Source organism: Crocodylus porosus, unplaced genomic scaffold (genome assembly GCF_001723895.1).
Source record: "Crocodylus porosus isolate Cpor-Errol unplaced genomic scaffold, CroPor_comp1, whole genome shotgun sequence".
In the NCBI taxonomy this organism is placed as follows: domain Eukaryota; kingdom Metazoa; phylum Chordata; order Crocodylia; family Crocodylidae; genus Crocodylus; species Crocodylus porosus.
This window is the reverse complement of record NW_017728886.1, coordinates 108,077,316-108,087,070: the sequence shown is the minus strand read 5'-3', so window position 1 is coordinate 108,087,070 and position 9,755 is coordinate 108,077,316.

The window sequence follows — 9,755 nt, the reverse complement described above, 5'->3', positions numbered from 1 at the left end:
CGCCTGTTTGCACACTCTGTTCATGTGGCTCGGGGGCGTGGCTCCCTACCGGCTCAGCTAAGAGGGATCTGGGGGGCTTCCCCTCTGGATCCGGCTCAGCTGTGTCAGTCCCTCTGCTCCAGTTACCTTAGGGGGATCAGCTCCTGCTGCCCCCGCTGCTACTCCGTTCGCTTCTGCTGCTCTCGCCTCTGCTCCAGGTCAGGTAAGGGGGCACGTGTGTTTGAATTTCCCGCCGCTGCTCTATCCGCCAATCAGATGCTCCGGACTTACTGGAAGTGCCTGCTGGTGATCCCACCCCCCTGCACTCCCCCGCTGGGGGGACCCAGCGCCTCCGGAGCCCGCTTCTCGAGGGATAACCCTGGGGGTGCTCCCTGGCTTGGGGGACAGTCTCCCCTAGCCCGCGCTCTGTTTGCGCGCTCTGTTTGCGCGCTCTGTTTGCGCGCTCTGTTTGCGCGCTCTGTTTGCGCGGCTCAGGAGCACGGTTCCCTACCGGCTCAGCTAAGAGGGATCCGGGGTTGTGGGAATCAACCAAACATTCTCTTCCTTTTTAGTAAATTTGGTTGTATTGGTTAAATAAAGGCTATAAGAGAGTGAGGCTCTACAGTTATGTCAAGAATCCAACTGAAGATAGGAAATCACAGATCTGAATCAAGCATCTGAGTTTCAGAAATAATGTCAAACTATGCCTTAGTTTAATATAAATTATCTTTTGACTGGATTCCAAGCTGCATGATGTTAAAATATGATGCCTCCTTTTAAGCCACTGTCTCTAATGAAGATCCTAAATCCCATTCCCACTCCAATCAGAGAAAATAGAATGATATCAAGACTTTTCAGAAGAGAGAGATTAGAAATTTTATTGTAGCAGCTTGTCAAATATTTTTAGCAAAAGCAGTACACAAGAGCACCATCCACTCTGTTTCAACATAAGCTTTTAAAAAAAACTAGAGACTTGTGAATACGAACCCCTTGAACTGTAAAATAAGTGACGATGAGTCAATTCAGCAAATGCTTAGCATATGTCTAACCTTAAGCATAATCCACAGAGGATGACAATTCCAGCAATAGACCTTGGTGCTTTAATAGCTCTTGCTTTTGATTTGACTTCAGTGGGTATTAGATCTGGCTCCTAGCACCAGAGGGGGTTTATACATGTGCTCCAAGAGTGAAGGAGAGGAAAACGCTTTAATTAGTGGCTCCAAGAGCTCAGTCTTGTGTATCAGCATTCCTGTGCTTCAAAATGGCAGTGGGGACACTTTAGATAAAGTTTGTCAAATGGTAATTGCCACGTTCCAACAGAATCGATTAATGAAGACTGCTCTGATATGCTGGAACTACAGTGTTGGAGCAGCCTCCCTGCTTCTTTAGAGACACCCAGATTTTTTTAAAGTATTTAAATGCTTAAAGATGGAGACAGTGCCTTCTGGGTGTAGGCATCTCAGTGCTGATGGCTGCAACTTCTAACTTTTAGGCAGCTGGACTCCATAGTAGAATCCACAGCCCTAGATTGGGGAATACGGCTCAGTCTGCAATGCCTGAGAGAGTTAGGAGCCACCAAACAGGACTCACAACAGTCAACAAGGTAAGGAGGGACCACCTAAAACAGCCAGATAGACATGTGGAGAACAGAGGTATGTCTGTAATCTCCTCTCTGGGATGTAGGGAATTTACTCTGTACCACAAGGAATTTCATGTAGGGAATTTACTCTGTACCTCCAACTGGAGTCTGTGCAGTTGCACCCTCCTTTGATTCCAAAGTTTAACAACTGCTTGGCAGTGGTAGCAGCATTTCTATTCAAGAAGCAGTTAGGGAGTCAATTGACTTCATGGCTCATTCTAATCTACCTGTTTCTTTCTAAACTTTTCATTCCACAGGTGTTAGTGACCCTCTCTTTTTTCTAATGGTGGGAAAAGAACTTATCTCTGAATGAGGATCAGAGGCAGTGGGATGCCACGCTGGAAGCTGAGCATGGTGAAAGTCAAACCATGGTGGGTGGAGCTGCCGTTGGAGAAAGGAAAGGCGGGGGGGAAATGGCTGACCCTGAAGGAGACGGGACCAGCTCCCTTGTCAGTGTGTTGGGATTGATTAGCTGGCCAGACCCCTGGAGCTGGGATAAAAGATCCAGCGGAAGACTGGCGGGGGGTGGGGGACCAGAAGTGAGGTCTCCAACCGTCCCAGAGGGACCAGGGCAGGAGTTTAATCCCAGTGAAGGGACTTGGTGGTTACCCCAGGAAGGGTTTTTGTCAAGAGATCAGGGCCAGAGAGAGCCCAAAGACTTATGCATAGAGTCTCCGTGGCAAGTACCAAGCCTGAAGCAAGGGTGATGCTTGGGGACAGAACGGTACGAAATCAAGGTGATGTATAGATGAGGTACCAGCGTGGCTTGTGAATGCTGTGATGCTAGGGAGGATGGAGCATCCCACAAGACTGCGGGAGGAGCGGGGGGCCCACATGCTTGGCAGTGACCCCGCAAGTGGACTGGAAGTACTTGGGCTCACTTCTGGGTCTGCCGGGGAGTGCATGGGGACCCCCCTGCACCTCCTCAGCTCAGAGAGGTGTCCCCCAGACCCAGCAGGCACCAGTCACTGAGCTTGGAGGGCATGGGGGGGCGGTCCCTGTGCGCACTCCCCAGCAGACCTGTAAGTGGACCAGAAATATTTCTGGGTCTGCTGCTGAGCATGCTGGGAACTGCCCCATGCTCCTGTGGGATGCTCCATCTGCCCCAGCATTGTAGCATTCACAAGGCACCTGGTATCTTGAGGTATGCAGAAAAAACATTTAAAGCCATGTCTATGTCCAAATTGCCAAACCTTTCTGAGTCTCTTCACATAGATTTGCAGGGTTCCAATTCGATTCAGAAAGATTAAAGGGTCTCCTGCTTTGATTCGGATTTGGAGATTTAGCCACAAAATTGCGATGAATCTCTGCTGAATCAAATCAGCCACCAAAGCTTCACATAGCCCTAGTTTTTTCAGAATACAAATGGAGGAGGAGATACCGCCACCCTCCTTCCACCTCCACCTCCACCTTCACACACCCTTTTCTTTCTCAATAGCTCTTTGATTAAAGCAACAATATGGGGCACCCAAGTTAAATACCCCTTTCCTGAGGAGATTCATCTCCCACTTCTCTAACAAGTGCCAGTCCTGCTTGGCATGCAAACTCTCTCCCAGGGAATCTCGAATGTGAAGTAGAGTAAAAACAGCTGAGAGCTTCATCCATGCATACCTACCTCAAAGAGCTTCAAACTTGTTGGTTTAAGGCACACTCTCAGGTGGGAGATGTGATTTTTAACTCAGGCTCTCTACAGTCTTGATGAGGCTTGTTTAGTCCCATGGGGCTATTACCCCATGCTTTGGAAATTAACAATAAATAAGCCACTGGGTTTTGTGATGTTACATGTACTATCAGGACCAAATTGAATTTCACAGGAGAAAATTTCACAGGTGGGCAGACAGTGGTGCTTCTGGGCATGCTCAAAAGGAGGATGACAAGTGCAGAAGGATCCTTACTGTTGAAAACTGTATTTCCTGTGGACTTTAGGAACCTGTAGGGTGAGGTGGCCGCTGACTAGGGGGGGGAGGATTGCAGTTTTGAAATTGTTTGCTGTCTAAGTCCTTTCTGTGGAGCTGGCTCTACACACCAAACATCCCCTGAAATCAGGCCTTTGTAGCTTTCTCTGTGCTTGTCACATAAAGGATGGGAGTTAGTCACAGACTGCTAACAAGTTATTTACCTCTTTAGCTCAGGCTGTAGAGTAGGGGTGGACAAAACAGTTGATCTAGTGGAGGGCCAGGCTTCATTTCCCAGCTGGTCTCCATGGAGACCCCATGACAGCCCCACAGTCTTGGGGTCTCCATGGAGACTGGCCTGGCATGGCATAAGCAGGGCATGTGGCTGGGTGGGGAGCTGCTCTGGGGCCAGGGCCAGGATCTTGTGACAGTAACAGTGTGGAACTAGAGCTGTGGCAGAGCTATGATCTGCTGTCTACATGCTCCTGCCTGCAGAACTCATGTTCATCTCAGGGGCATGCAGGCAGCGGATCATGGCACTATCCCATTCCCAGCCTCCCCAAGATCTTAGGGTCTTCCTGGCCCATCTGTCTATCTCACTCTTGGCTGTGGTCCCATCCCAGCTTCCCAGCCATGCACCTTGCCTGTGTGAGTCCTGCCCCCAGCAGTGTGTGTGGGGTGAAGGGGTTGAGGTGCCTGGGCAGTGGGTCTGGGTCCAGTAGTGGAAGAATTGTAAAATAATTTGGTTCTGTTGTGTTACAGAATACCATTAATTATGCTGTTGTATAATTGTCACAAACCCAATATGTTTTGGGGGTTTGGGCATGTCATGAATGCTTTCCTGTGTTTTATTGTACTGACATGGCATCTGCGGTCTCATTGGAAAATACACATTATGCGGTATCCATTTATGTCACATTTAACACTCTCTATAGATTATGTTATGCTGTCTATGTATATCTTTATAATTTTGAACATGGTTCATCCAAGGGACTGAGGCATGCCTCCATAAAGAAAACTGCCATTCCTGGTCACAAGCAGGAGACATTATTGGGCATTGTCTGCCTGTAATATGAAAATAAACTCATCACCAATAGGTATTACATAGCCTAGGTCCCTTCTGAACAGATGCCTTTCTACTGAGCGATGACAGGGCAGAGACCCAGAAAATGCCACTCAGGTATTCTGGTGTGTTTCCCTCTTTCCTGCCATGATGTTGCTTTTGTTTCCAGTTCCCCTTTGAGTGACACTCTAGGCTTGCAACACCAGTCTCTTCATGGGGCTCCCCCTCCCCCTCCCCTACTCCCTAACCCTAAACTCCTCCTTGATGTTGGGTGGTATTCTAGATCTGGTGGGAGGGAGAATGCAAAGTTCACCTTTTCTCCCACATCTTGGGGCTGAAACCCATGATGGCTTTTGATATTTACACTGGTCCCTACCAACAGCCGTAAGGCCCCTTAGGCAGGCTGGGTTGAGGTTGGCCCTCAGACTCAGGACCCCTTCTAATTCAGTTCAGTCAAAAGCAAAAGAAATGTACAGTCCAAACTTCCAAAAAAACAAAAGGCCAATGCCTCGAGTACCCCTCCAGGTCTTAACTTCTGCTCTTGCAAGTGAGGAAAGCCTCTCTGGGTCAGTTCTATGCTCCATCAATCCCCAAACTCCAAGGGCAAGTGAACCCTTCTTGGATACTGCCCCTGCAGATTGAACCAAAGTCTTCAGGAGGAAAGCAAACCCTGTCTGGGCTGCTTTCAGTTCAGTCGACCTATAAGTCTCTACAGGCGAGATCAACCCCTTGAGGTGGTCTCTTTTGCATGCTTTTGCAACATTCTTTGAGAGGAAGGAAACCTCTCTGGCCTAATTCCTACACTAGATAGCCCTTCGTTTACTTTATGCCTGCCCCAACCACATCTGACCTTATTTTTCCTTTTGCAGATGTCTGACCCAGGGCTCCCAACGGTCTCTGTGGCATTCTGGCACTCAGTGTCCACTTCACTTGGTGATTCTCTGATCACTGTCACTACTGTCACTGGTTGCATGCACCTCCCAGGAGGAGAATCTCCATGGTGCCTCTTCCTCGGTGCTCCAGACTCTCCCTGATGGCCCCTCTCTGGAGCTGGAAGTATCTTCTTTGGCTTGCTGGCCACCAATCTGGATGGAACAGCGGCTCCAGAAGTGCTGCACAGGGCCTTGCTTCCTGCTGACATTCTCTGCCTCATCTAAAGTGAATGACAAGGGTGGGTCATCTTTGGGTTTCTTTCTTCTACCCCTATCTCCCTCTCCACACAACTGCACAGCAGAGAGGCATTGGTTCTCCAGATAAAGGAATATCAGGTACCTCAGACTGACCAGAAGTTTTTGGAGAATTCTGGTAACTTCTGAGAGTGCTGGTGGTGGTTGGCAGGGGTGGAAGGTGCTGGGTGAAAGTGATTTCGGAAGCTAGTCATGGGTTATCCTGTGTCTTTTGGACTTTTCTAAAGCTGGGAAATGGTTGGAGACCCCAGGTACCAGGACAGGTAGAATCAGCAGGAAGGCTGATCTCTAAAAATGCTGCCATGTCTCCCAGGAGGACTGAGATGTAGCCAGATGAAAAGATAAGAAACCTTGCTTGTTTTGCTTCTGTCTCCAAGCCTATAGTCACTTTTGCTTGTGTAATTCTTTTATCCTATGTAATAAATCCTTTTGTTCTTTTATCTCCTCACTGATTGCCTGTAGAAAAAGTAATTTATGGGCAAGTGATACTCCAGGCTAATTCCTTCCGTTGAAAGGGGGAACCTAGAATTTCTTTCATAACTCCATGGGGTGGCCACCTGGGGATGAATGAGATTCCCTGATTGCTGCTGCAGGTTCTAGTAGAAGGACAGTGGAGATGAAGCATGTTGAGGTTGGAAGCTATAGCAGGGAAGCCTTGACCTGTTCCTTAGAACAAGTGGCAGCACAGAGGATAGAAAATTAGGGTTCTGGGGGTTCCCCATGGGCAAGTTTGTAACAATATACAGAAGTGTGTCTTGTGTTATATAGGAGAGTGACAATCTTTAAGATTTAGGTTTAGTTTTCAAAATTAGCAGCTTAATTTGGGGCTCCTAAATCTTGATTTAGTTTCCTCAGTAGACTGATGTTTAAACTCAGTAAGCGCCCTGCAGCTCCCATTCATAAGATATAAAGTACTGGGCCTGATCTCAGTTCTTCAGGTGAGTATACAGAATGGTTTCGGTGTGATTAATTGCCTGAACAAGATTTGTGGGACTGAGCCGCCTGCCTTGACTATTGAGAATTAAGGTGTGCAAGAGACAACAGTAAGAATGAAGCATAAGAAAGGGACTGTTTATGAATCATATCAAGGCCCCCAAAGCTGCAAAGACTTGCACATGCACTTTACTTTGTGTATTGTGTGTTAATGCGTCCAGTAATGGTGTGTCCACTGCTCTTGAGCATGCCACTTCTGTCCACTTGCTAAAGGAAGCATCTGAGAAGAATGCTGTCACAATCACCTGCTAGTATGCTGGAGGAGAATTGTGCAAGGACAGGGGCAAGGGCTGTCTCTGGCATAGCTTCATTAGTCTTACTTCTGGGAGCAGAGGCCTAGGGTCAAGTCAAGGGTAAAGTAAACTGGGATGTAGTATAGACCAGGGGTGGGCAAAATATGGCCCGCAGGCTGCATCTGGCCTGCAAGACCATTTTATTTGGCCCACAGGGCCCCTCAAAAAATTCTGAAAATTAAAATTGATCTGTCCTTGGTTCCTGTCAATGATGATAGGAACAAAAGGCAATAGGACCCAGGGGAAGCCTGGTGGGCTCCTGCAACAGCAGGGCTGGTCTGGTCTTGCCCCTCCAGCTGGAAGCCCCAGCAGGGGCTTCTGGCCTGGGACCACATGGCTGCACCAGTCCCAGAACCTCAGGTAAGGTGGCCGGGAAGGGCAGGGGACGAGCTGGTGCAGAGCGCAGGGGAAAAGCAGCCCCTACCCCACCCTGTGGCCTGTACTTCCTGCTGCAGCTGCTTGTAGCCCGCGTGGGGCTGTCCTGCTCAGGGACAGGCAGCCTCATGGGGCTGTGAGCTGCTGCAGCATAGGGTGCCAGCCATGGGGTGGGGGAGGGGCTGCTTTTCCCCCGTGCTGAGCACCAGCTTGTAACCCAGCCCCACACCAGCTTTGGGTTCACCCGTCAGGGCTGCATCACAGCAGCAGTAGCTGCGGCCCCCCCACTTGCCTTGCTGGGCAGTGTTTGCTGCTGATGCCCAGCACATGAACTGCAGGTGGGCAGCAGCAGCCAATACTGCTTGGTGTGGCAAGTGGGGGCTGCAGCTACTGCCTCCATGGCACAGCCGTGATGGGCAAGCCTGGAGCTGGCGTGGGGTCCAGGCTGGCAACAGGGGTGGGTTACAAGCTGGTGCAGAACATGGGAAAACCAGCCCCATGTCCACCCCATGGCCGGTGCCCCATGCTACAGCCACTCGCAGCCTGCGTGGGGCAGCCTGTACCTGCTCAGGACAGCCCCATGTGGGCTACAAGTGGCTGCAGCAGGGAGCGCTGGCCATGGGGTGGGCAAGGGGCTGCTTTTCCCCGTGCTCCACACCAGCTCCTTCCCTCGTGGCAAGCAGGGGATTGGGGCTGTGCGCTTTGCCCTGCCTGTACTATGGGCCTGGAGGAGGCACTGGGAGTGAGTGGGTGCAGGAGCAGGGCCCGCACCTGTGTCCAAGGGCCAGCGCCAGTAGGGCCAAGAACAGGACAGCAGGGGTACAGGGCCCCAGCTGGCAGGGGCTCTATGGAGCTCCCCCCTCTCCCTGCTGGTGCAGCCCAACCCAACTCCACAGACCCCTGCCAGCCTGCACCCCGCTCTGGGCCCTACCGGTGCTGGCCCTGGGACATTGATCCCAACACATTGGGACATTGGGCCCAAGGTGGTGACCAGGGGGCAGGGCACCTGTCAAGGGGCGGGGCTACCCATGAGGCCCTCGACAGCTTGCCACAACTTCATTAGTGGCCCTTCACCCAAAATAATTGCCCACCCCGGTATAGACACATCTTCACAATGCATAAATGTAATCATCTCCAGTAAGCTACACGTGCCAGCACATACAATATAAAAAGTGTAGCTGGCAATTCTTAGAAAAACTCTGATATGGCTGTAATGTGTGTAATAGCAGGAGGAACCAGGGTGCAGAATGCAGAGCTGTGCTGACTGTTACTTCTGCAACTCCCAGAAACTACCAGGGGAAGGGGGGCAAGAGAAAAAAGGGAGAGGAAGGTTGAGCCTGAGGGGAAGAGAGAGCGTGTGCATGTGGAACCTGGTCAGTTCTACACAGAGGAGTGCACAGTGAAGCTACAGCTCTCACTCGCTCAGTCAGCCAGGACTGTGGCTTGAAGGAGCTGGACTCAGACTTGGGGGGCAGCTGCAGGCTGCTGTTTGAGCATTTTAGGGACTAAAGGCTTGTTGGGGACACCTTCAGAGGTGTGGGGAGGAAATTAAGGTGGTAAGTGTATGTTACCAGTGTAATGTTTCTTAACCTGTTCCCTCCCTTTGGCTTATGACCCTAGCCCCTATGATTTTCTTTATAAAAGTGGGAACTCTCCCTTGTTTCTTGTGCCAGTTTCTGGGGCTGCATGGTTGGCAAACTGATTTTCTTTTTCATTTGGCACCAAGTCATCTACAAATAATTGAAAGATACAAAAAACTTTTCTCTGTTACATAAAAAAGACAGGCAACTAGCAGCTAGGATGTATGGGAGAGAAAGAAACAGTCTGGCCTTAACAACATCAATTATGGACCTTGCTATCATAATCCCAGAAACATCTGAAAGCACTACTGCAAAATATGAAAAGCTATTAGAGTGTGATAAATGTTGTCTTTGGGCAATGAGTGAGGAAACCAAAAGGAAAGAAAATCCATGAAATGAAAAAAGGAAGAAAATCTATTTCCAATAAAAATCAATGAAGTGGATTCACAAAAGGGACTTAGGCATCTGAATGCCTCCTTAGGTGCCCAAGTCTAAGATTTAGCACCAGAGGCATTCACATCCTCCTTACCTAACCAAAAGTGTATAAACTCTAGTGGGCACATCTTTGTGAAATGCTTTACTGTGCAGTAAGCCTGTGTATTTGCACATGCACAAGCTTACTGCACAGTAAACCTCACTAACTATAAGTAAATTTGCTACCTGCAAATGTGCGTAGCAAGCTTACTTTTGTTTAGTAATGGCACAGTAGTGCTTGTGTAAAAGCTTGGCTGGGAACAAATCTGCCCCTGGT